This window comes from Octopus sinensis, unplaced genomic scaffold, assembly GCF_006345805.1.
Source record: "Octopus sinensis unplaced genomic scaffold, ASM634580v1 Contig12574, whole genome shotgun sequence".
NCBI classification, from domain to species: Eukaryota; Metazoa; Mollusca; class Cephalopoda; order Octopoda; family Octopodidae; genus Octopus; species Octopus sinensis.
The window spans coordinates 10,001-21,759 of NW_021832617.1; the positions used below are offsets into that span (position 1 = coordinate 10,001).

The 11,759-nt window shown below is 35.8% G+C and overlaps 2 long non-coding RNA genes across 2 annotated transcripts in view; one reads left to right on the plus strand and one right to left on the minus strand.

Annotated features, from left to right (window-relative positions):
• Nucleotides 1–5,316, minus strand: part of LOC118761359 — an 11,481-nt gene extending 6,165 nt beyond the window's left edge. The window contains exon 1 of the long non-coding RNA XR_004997314.1: nt 5,245–5,316. This is a non-coding gene — a long non-coding RNA (uncharacterized LOC118761359). The remainder of the gene's footprint in view (nt 1–5,244) is intronic.
• A 475-nt stretch (nt 5,317–5,791) lies between these two features.
• On the plus strand, nt 5,792–11,495 carry LOC118761358. Its single transcript, XR_004997313.1, has 4 exons — nt 5,792–6,039; nt 7,790–8,039; nt 8,486–8,635; nt 11,285–11,495. It is a non-coding gene; the product is annotated as an uncharacterized LOC118761358 (long non-coding RNA).
• Nucleotides 11,496–11,759: the final 264 nt, after the last annotated feature.

The following is an 11,759-nucleotide window of genomic DNA, read 5'->3' on the forward strand; positions in this document are numbered from 1 at the left end:
ATAGTAATAATAATAATAATATATACTAATAATAGTAATGATGATAATAATAATAATAATAATAATAATAATAATAAAATAATAATAATAATAATAAATAATAATAATAATAATAATATAGTAATGATAATAATAATAATAATAATAATAATAATAATAATAATAATAATAATAATAATAATAAGATAGGAAGATAGGAAAATAGGAAAAACAGCGTTTACTGCAAGGTCTGTACCATCAAAAGAAGAAGTGCAGAGATTTTGGAATAAAATCTGGGCAGAAGAAAAAACACACAACGAAAAGGCCCCCTGGATTGACAGAATATCTACAGAACTGGACCCTTAGAAGAGCAAAAGTGGGAGGGTGTCAAGGTAGAAGATATAAGATCTGCTCTCAGGAGGTCAAGCAAATGGAAGTCTCCAGGAAGGATAAAATTCCTAACTTCTGGCTGAATGCCTTCCCAGAGAGCCATGAACTGCTAACAGAACTGTACAATGATGTTTTGCAACACCCTAGTAGGATGCCTCCTTGCTAGTTAATGGGTTAACATTCCTGCTTCCAAAAAGTGAAGAAACAAATGAACCAAAAAACTATAGACCCATAACCTGCTTAACAACTATGTACAAAACACTAACATCTGTCCTGACGGAATATACCTATAGTTTTTTTACAGACAGCAGCATATTCCCTAATGAACAGAAAGGATGTAACGTGGATCCTACGGCTGTAAAGACCAACTACTCATCAATAAGATGATCTTAGAAGATTGTCACAAACGACACAAAAACTTATCAATAGCCTGGATAGACTATAAAAAGGCTTTTGATAGCCTACAACATAGCTGGATTAGGAATGCCTTGAAATGTATAAGATAGCACCAACTCTGCGAAACTTCTTGACTGTAAGTATGAGATCATGGAGAACCACACTAACTCTGAACAGTGACAGTGAATCCCTAAATGCTGGTGATGTAAAAATTTCGTGTGGCATTTTCCAGGGTGACTCACTGTCACCACTCCTCTTTTGTTTATCTTAATAATACCTCTCTCTCAAGCTGCTCAATGACGCGCAGTACGGGTATAAAATGTTTGATAAAAATATAAATCATCTCGTTTACATGGATGATTTAAAGCTTTTTGCAAAAAATGATCAACAACTCAAGGGCTTACTAGCGATAGTCAAACAATTCAGTGACGATATCAGAATGCAATTCGGCCTCGATAAATGTGCAAAGGCTACCTTTATCAAAGGAAAAATGACAGAAACATCTAACGTTAACCTTGACCAACAGAATGTCATAAAAGAAACTAGACCCAGCGGAGAGCTACAAGTACCTAGGGGTAATTGAAGGGAACGGAATAAGGCATTCAAGATGAAGGAAAGGATCAGGAGAGAATGCTATCGAAGAGTGAGAGCAATACTCAAGACAGAGCTGAATGCAAGAAACAGGATCGAAGCAATCAATGCATTTGCTATACAGTCGTGACTTAGAGTTTCAATATTGTTAACTGGTCAATTACTGAAATATGTCAGCTCGACAGAAAAATAAGGAAACTGTTGACAATGCATAGAATGCACCACCCTAAGGCAGATACAGAACGACTCTATCTGCCAAAAAGAGGGAGGCCGTGGCCTTTTGCAACTGGCAATAACAATGAAGATTGCTACAATTGGCCTAGACACCTACCTGAAAAACTCTGAGGACTGGATGCTAAAACTTGTCTCAAAACATGAAAACAAGAAAGCATCATACTCAGTCACAAAACAGGCAAAGGAATATCTAAGTGAATTCCGAATACAACCAATTTCGGAATTAGAGATAGATATACAAGAAACAAGCACAGAAAAAGCTAGGCGCATGAAAACCCGTGCCAAAACTGCGGCCTTAGATATTCTGAATAATAAATGGCAAGAAAAACCTCTCTATGGCAAATACCCAAAGAGAGCGAATAATGCAGATATCGACAAAGCCCTGACCCATCAATGGCTAATGGCCTATGGCTTAAAATCTGAAACAGAGGGGTTTATCATAGCAGCTCAGATCAATGCCTACCAACAAGAAACTACCAGGCCAACATATTAAAGACAGAAGCAGTCCAACGTGTCGTGTATGCAAGCAACAAAATGAAACCATTGACCATGTGGTCTCCAAGTGCAGTCTTCTAGCGCCTACAGAGTATCTCAACAGGCACGATAGAGCTGCACAATATATTCACTGGGTAATCTGTAAAAACCTGGATTTGCCCCATGAAAAAAACTGGTGGGAACACAAACCACCCCCAGTGCTTGAAAATGACCACATCTCACTCCTCTGGAACTTCACCATTCAAACTGACAGGAAGATAGATGCAAATAGGCCAGACATCATATTGAAAGACTTCAAACAAAGAACATGCCTCCTCATTGATATGACTGTCCCAATCGATATAAACGTATCTGTCAAGACCTACCAAAAACTGAGCAAATATAAAGATCTTGAAATAGAAATCAGCAAATGTGGAAGCTGAAGACTAAAACAATACCTGTTGTCATAGGTGCCCTGGGAATGATAGCAAAAGGGCTGATAGCTACCTAACTCAGATACCAGGAAACCCAAAAATGGCAGAAGTTCAAAAGATAGTGCTCATGGGAACTGCTCATATCCTACGCAAAATACTCTCTATGTAATCTCAAGGTTTAAAACAAACATAATTTTCGGTTTAAAAAAAAAAAAAAAAAAAAACTTTTTTTTAGACATTCATTAGTACAACATCCCCACCCCCCAAATATATGGCACACTAGGCATAACAACAACATGAACTTCCAATCCTGTTGTCTCTTGAGGTCTCTGGGTGAGACTTGGAGCCAACTTGTACAAATATAAAGCAAAAGTCAAACATAGAATAATAATAATAATAATAATAATAATAATAATAATAATAATAATAATAAAATAATAATAATAATAATAATAATAATGATAATAATAATAATAATAATAATAATAATAATAATAATAATAATAATAATAATCCATCGATGTAATTATGAATAGTTTAATGCATCGCTACGCGCGTTTCCACAAATGATGTATTTCTTAAGATCATAGTCCGTATTCCTGGAATTATTACAGTACAGTCCGTAAAATCTATGAATATCGAGCGGATCTTATTTATGCATTCATTTCTTCGCTCTATACCAGGTTTGATCCGCAAGTATCTGGACTGTTGCGATAGTAACGAATCTAATGTACGAGGAGTAAAGCCGCTTGGCTCAGATTCACCTTCAGCAGTACTGTACATAAACACTAAGTTTTAATGTTCTGACTGACTCCCCCTGTTTACAGCAGTGCTTAGAACAAGTATAACGTATGATCGTCGCATTGACCAAGACAGTGAAAGTTGTCATGGCGATACCTGCTCAGACGCCTACGCTAAGTTGCAGACAACCTATGGAGCGGATTGTATGAGCCGCACACAAGTATACGAGGGGTTTCCTTTCAAGATTTCTTGCCAATAGAGAAAGAGCCGGTTTCTTGCTTAAACCCATGGCACCTTTACTGGAATCTCAATGACATCAAACGGGTAATTTTGTACGTAGGCATGTATATGTGTAGATTTGTATGTCTTGTTTTGTATGTATGTATGTATTATGTATGTATGTATGTATGTATATGTGTATGTATGTATGTATGTATATTTGTATGTATGTATGTATATTTGTATGTATGTATGTATGTATGTATGTATGTATGTATGTATGTATATTTGTATGTATGTGTGTATGTATGTATGTATGTATGTATGTATGTATGTATGTATGTATGAATGCAAGTATGTATGTATGTATATTTGTCTGTCTGTATGTATGTATGTATGTATGTATGTATGGATGGATGGATGTATGTATGTATGGATAGTGTACTATTCCTTTGTTAGTAGGATCAGCACAAAACGTACTCGAACCAGTGAATGATGAAGAAGTAAATATAATTTAGTTAGGAGTGGCTGTGTGGTAAGTAGCTTGCTTACAAACCACATGGTTCCGAGTTCAGTCCCACTGCGTGGCGCCTTGGGCAAGTATCTTCTACTATAGTTGCGGGCCGACCAAAGCCTTGTGAATGGATTTGGTAGACAGAAACTGAAAGAAGACCGTCGTATATATGTATGTATATATATGTATGTGTGTGTGTATATGTTTGTGTGTCTGTGTTTGTTCCCCCGCAACATCGCTTGACGACCGATGCTGGTGTGTTTACGTCCCCGTAACCTAGCGGTTCGGCAAAAGAGACCGATCGAATAAGTACTAGGCTAACAAAGAATAAGTCCTGGGGGTCGATTTGCTCGACTAAGGGGCGGTGCTCTAGCATGGCCACAGTCAAATGACTGAAACAAGTAAAAGATTAAAGAGTACAAACAAAACTTAAATGTTCTCTGGAAAAAAATAAAACCAGTAATGTCGGAAAACAATCCTTTCTACAAAACAGAAAAGGTCAGAAATGTTAGAGGAGGAGACCAGTCGATTACATCGCCCCCAGTTTTCACTCGTACTTAATTTATCGACCTTGAAAGGATGAAAAGCAGAGTCACCACGGCGGAATTTGAATTCATAACGTAGAGACGGGCAAAATACCGCTGAGTACTTCGTCCAGTGAGCTAACGATCCTGCGAACTCACCGCCTTAATTATGAAAAATAATGATAAATGGAAAAAAAAAAAAAAAACTAAATGGAAAAAGGTAAATAAAATTTGTGCTCGTTCTCCTGTTTCCATTAAATCTTATCCTTTCGTTCTTTATTTTCTCTCGTTTTTTTTCTCAGAGAACAGACATGTTGTATTTTGAACCTAATGATTGCTGGATAATACACGGTACGCTATACACGCTTGTTCGACTATTGTATTATCAGAGACATGAAACTTATTGATCACATATAAATCCTGCATGCACACGCCATGCGCACACGCGTTTTTGTCTGTGTGTGTGTGTGTGTGTGACTATCTATTAAGCGAAGGCAATGAATTAGTCGGAAATAAAGAGAAGATTCTTCGTCGGTCGGGGCAATGAGCAGACAGTAGTTTCCATCGCAAGAAATCCTAGTCGTGATAATCGCGTGTAACTGGCTGGTTATTCACATACAGACGTCTGCCTTTATAACAGACAGAGCTGGACATTTGAAAGCCATCTAAAATTCAAACAGTGAAAGAAGAATAAACTGACAATTCATTTTACGACACTGAATTGACATAAAAATAAATTTGACTATACCATGATTTGAAATCAGATTGCAGACATCCGAAGCGAATGCCATGAGTCATTGTATCCGACGTTATAACATTCTGTTAATTTGTGGCTTCTCTGAAATAAATGCATCATAAGAGGAACATGACGTATCAATGCATAGTTCCTGAAACCCTTTTTACTCTGTAATCTTTCTCTTGTCAAATTGACGCTATAATTTGAATTCTTATCGTAATACACCTTATGTAGTTTTTTTTTAAAATAAAAAATTCTTGTTGAATAAAATAACTTCTACTTCGTCTGTTGTTTTGTACATTGCATGTGTATGTGCATGTGTATGGGTTATGTACCGTGAATCTGTTTTAGAGGTGAAAATGCCACGTAAAGCCAGGAGACTGTTCAAACGCCTAGGTCGCTGTTTTGAACGTTCTTTCACACACTTTCTGATATGGACCTGCACTGCAAACAATTTCGAAACTACGGAAGATGACTGTCCAGACGATTCGATGTTTAGTGACACAAGCACGAAAACTATTGAATACAAGTGAGCTTAATGCAGTCAGAGAAACAAAAATTATTATGAATCCAATTAACAAGCAGATATTATTTGTTGGCTAAACGTAAAAACCGTTTATCTAATATACTTAGAAAACAATGTTGGATTAGCCCCTAATATACGGGGACCGGAAAACGATGACATTCTGAACCCTAAAAGACAAAAAAATTGTAAAAATGTAAATAAAAAGGAGTAATATATAAAAATGGGTGTGTTTCTATATTTCTACATTTCGTTGTACAACCTAAAGAAAACTCGGTATGAAGGTGAAGTATGAAATGTTATATATCTGAATTACACCGCAACAGCCACACATCGACTGCCCTCAGAATAACATACAATTATGCAAAACATACTCAAGAGCACACACACACAAACACACACACTTGTACACATCACATTTACTACAGCACTAAAACAAGATATTAACAAATAACAGCCCAGGAGATTTGTTAAAAAACAGTACATTGCAAAAAATTTGAGAGAATATTTTTGAGTAATTTATAAGTATGACTAAACGAACAGCAGGCGTTAATGTATATGTTTCATTGAAATGTGGTGTAAAAGTTGGCGATGTTCAGTTAAGACAGGTATCAAAATATAGCAGGGCAAATATCAGACACAACAAAACAAAAAAGAATAGATTATTTTACACCTGTAAAAAGGGGCTGAAGAGAAGATATAATGTTGTACAAGAAATGAAAGGTTACTGGAAAATCGGAAAAGAAACCGTCACCAATCTATTTGATATTGATAATATATCCTCAAGACAAAAATACGAAAGAAGAGATTTATATAATAACTAAAACCTGCTAAATATAACAAGGTAGAAACTTATAGCATGTAACTCTTGTTGAATGCAACATGGCGTAGGTTTATAACATTGAACTATTGATAAATACAAGACCTTCATAGCATCCAGTTTGTTTTAGATATAACTACAATATACTAACGATATTCACTTCCTGTTAGATATAACCAGGATTAAATTCATAACATATGATAGATATAATGTGAAGTCAATTTATAAAAGATAGCTTGTGTTAAATATGACAAGATGTAAATTGATAACTTGCAACTGATAATATATATCACATGATGTAACTCCTGTTACATTTAACATTAGTACACTTACAATACATAACACATGTTATGTGTAACACGAAGTAAATTTATAAAACCCAACCCCCGATAATTATTAGAAAAAAATATATTTATAATGGCCAACGCCTCCTAATGTTAAGTGCTAAATTCCTCTTAGATATAACAATGTGTAAACTTATAGCAGAGTGAATTTGTCGCATTAAAATGCTGTTAAATGTAAGAAAGGTTATAGTCATATCTCCCCATGACTGTTAATATAACAAGTAATGTAACAAATGTTAAAAGACTGGGATAAAGATGAGGAGGCAGACACTTAAAACTGAAAGATAAATCTCATCAATGAATTACACCGCAACAGTCACACGTCAACTGCCCTCAGACTAACATACAACTATGCAAAACATACTCAAGTGCACACACATACACACTTGTACACACATACATACTTGTACACTCCTGAACAACTTGATATATTATCTATACAAATAATCATCTTATATTTTAGTAGTCAGACAGTTTCATTAGTCAAACAGCATAATGTCAGGGAACAGTTTGTGGTCTCAGAAATATTTCCAAAATTGGAATATATTTTGTGCTGTGACCATTCGTCGAAGAGTAATACAGTCCCTGAGTGTTTTCTGATAAATAGTTGTACGGTAAGGCAATGACGAAAGCCTCTCTACGAAACTTCGGACAGAATCTCATTCATATTACACTCTCTCGTCTAAAGACGATCACATTGGATAACGTAGTCTACCGTACACTATGCCTGAAAAAATAAATGATGGGTGCGGCTTGAATGTCAACGTCTCTCAAGAGACCAACAACCAACAACCATCAGCTACATAGAAATACAATAACTTCTTACCTTCTTAAGTTACTAATATCTTTAACAACTAACGTCCTTTGAAGGTTTTTCGACAGCAATCAGATCGATGCAGTAAACGATATTTTTGTATAACTGTAGGAAAAGCAGACAACAAGGGAATACCGGTGCGCATGGCCTAACAATGATGTAGCAGATATGTGTGAGGATAAAACAGAAAGATAACGAGTCACATGAACCGAGGTGGATGACGCTTGGGTATGGAAAGATCGAGAAGGACGGCTGGTATTATTAGAACGTAAGCAGGTGTTGTTTGAAATGAAATCAAGTAAACAGGTGATGCAGAGAAAGAAGAATATGAGGACCGTAAGTGTGTGAGGCATGATGGGTGTTCTCAATATAGTTAACGATACTTCCTAGTTCCAGCTAACATTTTTATGATCGATTTCCCTTTGCGAAATTTTTACACCGTGTTTACAGGATATTGTCTGAATGTTCGTGATCTATAGTTCTGTCAATTACTAAACATTATAACAACCACATTCAAAAACGTCTAAAATATAGCCAAAACAGAAAATATACACATTTGCTATATTGGTTTAGATATAACTTATTCTTTGTCTAAAAAAAAAAGAAATCAGTTAAAAAAGTTCTATTTATATGAGGTTTTATTTTTCTTTAGTTATAAAGTTGGAGAAAAAAATATTTAAAAATCGCTTTCAAATGTTATGTTATACTTCTCTTATATTTCATTTGAATTTATTTTTATTTTTCTGACTCAGACAAATGTCTGGCCTACATTTTGAGGTCATCTTGGCTTCATGATGTGGGTTGCGTCTTAAATGAAGTCTGAATATTGAGAATGGAGGAAAAGAGAGCGTTCGCTTCCAGTCTGACACTAAATGTAGCTTTTCGCTTAACATGTTTGACAAGTAAGACATTTCTAAAAATCATATATATATATATTTGCACAACCCCCGCACAAACACACATGAATAATTTTAGCAGAGGGATGATGTTCTGATGGCGGGGTTAAAGAAAAGCAGAGAGAGGGGGAGAGGAGGAAGAGAGAGAGAGATGGGGAAAGAGAGATGATGATAGTGGTGGTGGTGACGAAGATACAGGTGGTAGTTATGGTGATTGGATAGTGAAAAGTGTATTTTTTAAATTGAAGTTTTTTTTTATATTACCCATCACTTAACGCATGCGCATAAGTGCAGCCACTTATTCTTGTTTTACTATTTACGTGACAGTGAGTGAGTGTCTGTGTGTGTGTTCGAGTTGTGTGCATGAGTGTGCGTGTTTGTAGGTGTGTGTCTGTGTGTGTAATAGCATGAATATAGCGCAAGTTTCAATAAGGTCGACCTTCTGAATGGATGAATGAATGAATGAATGGCGTCGTTAGTTCCTTAAAAAGACTGAATTTTCAGAAAAACCAAAAAGCGATCCTCTAAGCGGTGTGTGTCTCTGTGACGTAGCAGCCAAATATCCCTCCAACCACTCCCTAATGACCTAAAAACAGCAAGATAACAACTGGATAACATAGTCAGTGATATGCTAAAACACAGGAGGATCATGGGTGGAAAACATTTACATCGAAAAGAATTATAGAACTATTCCGTAAATAGATCGATAATGGGTTTCGGTGCAAAAACTACGAAAAGAGCGCAACAGACTGAATAAAAAATACATAAATATATAAAACACATAACGTAATCGAAATGAAGTGAGACTCAATCAAGGATATTTCATTTTAATGTGTATGCTTTGATTGATTTTTAAGTTCATTCCGTTTGATCTCTATATCATTTAATTTTATATATGCTGTCAATTATTCCCACATCAGTCATATAATGTTACAAACTCTCTCTTCATTGTCGAATAAATGAACGCACCCAGATGTGTGTATATGTGTGTATTTATAGGACATTCACAGACATTCTGACTGCAGCCAAAGATAAAGCAAACTCTGACCTTTGGCACCCACAGACATGCTGTATCTCTTCCCTCTTCGTTCTTAACAGATACCATAATAGCGTCTGGTCCTCAGTCATCATCATCATTGTTCGACCGTGGTCGAGACAATGGAATTTACCATGCTACGCCAGAATTCACGGTCCATCATGGCATTACGGAGGTCCTGTTGCTGGATGCCTGTATCCCTGGAGATTACATCAGGGTAGGAGAGTGTGCGCCCTCTGGTATTGCGAGTAGATGGCTTCCAGAGGAGAAGAGTAGAAATTACCTCTTTTTCAGCTCTACAACAATGTCCAGCAAACTGGACTCTCCTACCTTTCACAAGAGATGACACAGGTGGTAGTTTCCCATATATTTGCATTTTGGTTGGATGACTCCTCCACGAGAGATTTTGAGCTCTCATAAGGAGGCGAGTGTAGGTTCCATCCAACCGCCTCTCAAGCTTCTTTGATAACGTCCAGGTTTCTGAGCTATATAGTAGAATTGGTTCGACTGTGGCTTTGAAGATTTCAAGTTTGAAGTCCCTACTTAGATTTGATGACCAGATCTTATGCATGTCATTACAGGCTGACCATTACAGGTCCTCAGTAGTGACTGGTCTCAAGGTATCTCTCCTCAAGCACTGACTTCTCACTCCTCTCTTTTTCTCTCATTAACCTTGTCTCCATCCCTCCCACGTTGAACTACTCCCAACACCCAAACCTGTCTACCCTGAACATTGGATTCTATGGAATCTCTTCCTTGATCAGTGTGTCCTACAGATGTCCACTTCTAGCATTTTAATCTCTTAACATACACATGTTGCTTCAATTTCCATGCGAGAAATACTATATTTTAAAATTATTTATTTCGACTCTTTATATAAGGAATAATAAATATACAAATTATTTTTTGGATCAGTTATGTTTTACTTTGAAGTTACTGGTAGAAATGGCATTTACTGATAGTCGGTGATAGAAAACGGGAACAACACCATAAAGGAATAAAGTTCTATATTTAAGAGATGAGGAATTATGTACATTATTTACATTATTTACATTCGATTCCAAGCAGTGAACCGAACACTAATAATAATAATAATAATAATAATAATAATAATAATAATAATAATAATAATAATAACATCGAAAAATATCTTAGGAATGAGAACCCAGGTTCGAAATTTCCCCACGACACCTGAAGAAGGCTGGAGGGTATATTAGCCGAAACGTTCTGTTAACAACAAACAAGATGAGGACAAATATCTTTCGAATGTAAATAATGTAAATAATGTACACTATGACCGAAGTATTTCGGTTTAGAAATGAGTGGCAGATACCTCAGTGTACAGTGGACGTATATTTTCGTCCAAATACATATTTACTATACATTTCTGGACTAAAATTTACGGTATTTGTTAAGAGGTGTATCGGAAAATTAATCAAATCAATCTTGTCGATGTTGGAAGTCCTGTGAGGACCGCCATTACTGCTCCTTCTTCAAAACCCATCAAGTAAAAAAAACCCCAAAAATCCTTGTTTTATTGGTAATTTATTTCGTAACACCTTTTCTTTATTTCTTATAAATATTTATTGTTCTTTTATTTTTCTTTCTTTTTTTACCAGGGCCGCAGATACCACTTTAAGGCTTAGTAAAAAAAGACATAGCAAGTATTTGTGACCTTTTCTTGCAGGATGTGAGGACCTTTTGGAAGGAAGGGTGGAAACAGCATTCAGACAACGACTTAGTAAAAACACACGGAAAAGAGTGGATTCTTTCACGAGAACAAATGCTTTTAAATGCTTATATATATGAACAACCTACACTTAATAAAACCTTTCCTTCTCGATGACTTTTCAAATCATTAATTAATTACATACATATAATTATATGTTTAATTTGTGACAATTACTTGAACATATTTTATCTACTTCAGATGATAAATATCTCGAGGAATAACAATTTCCAATATCTTATAATATAATATTGATTTCAAATTTTGGCACAACGCCAGCAATTTTGGGTAAGGGGTAAATCAATTACACTGATCTCAGTGCTTAACCGTTTCTTATTTTATCGACCGCGAAGAATGAAGGCAAT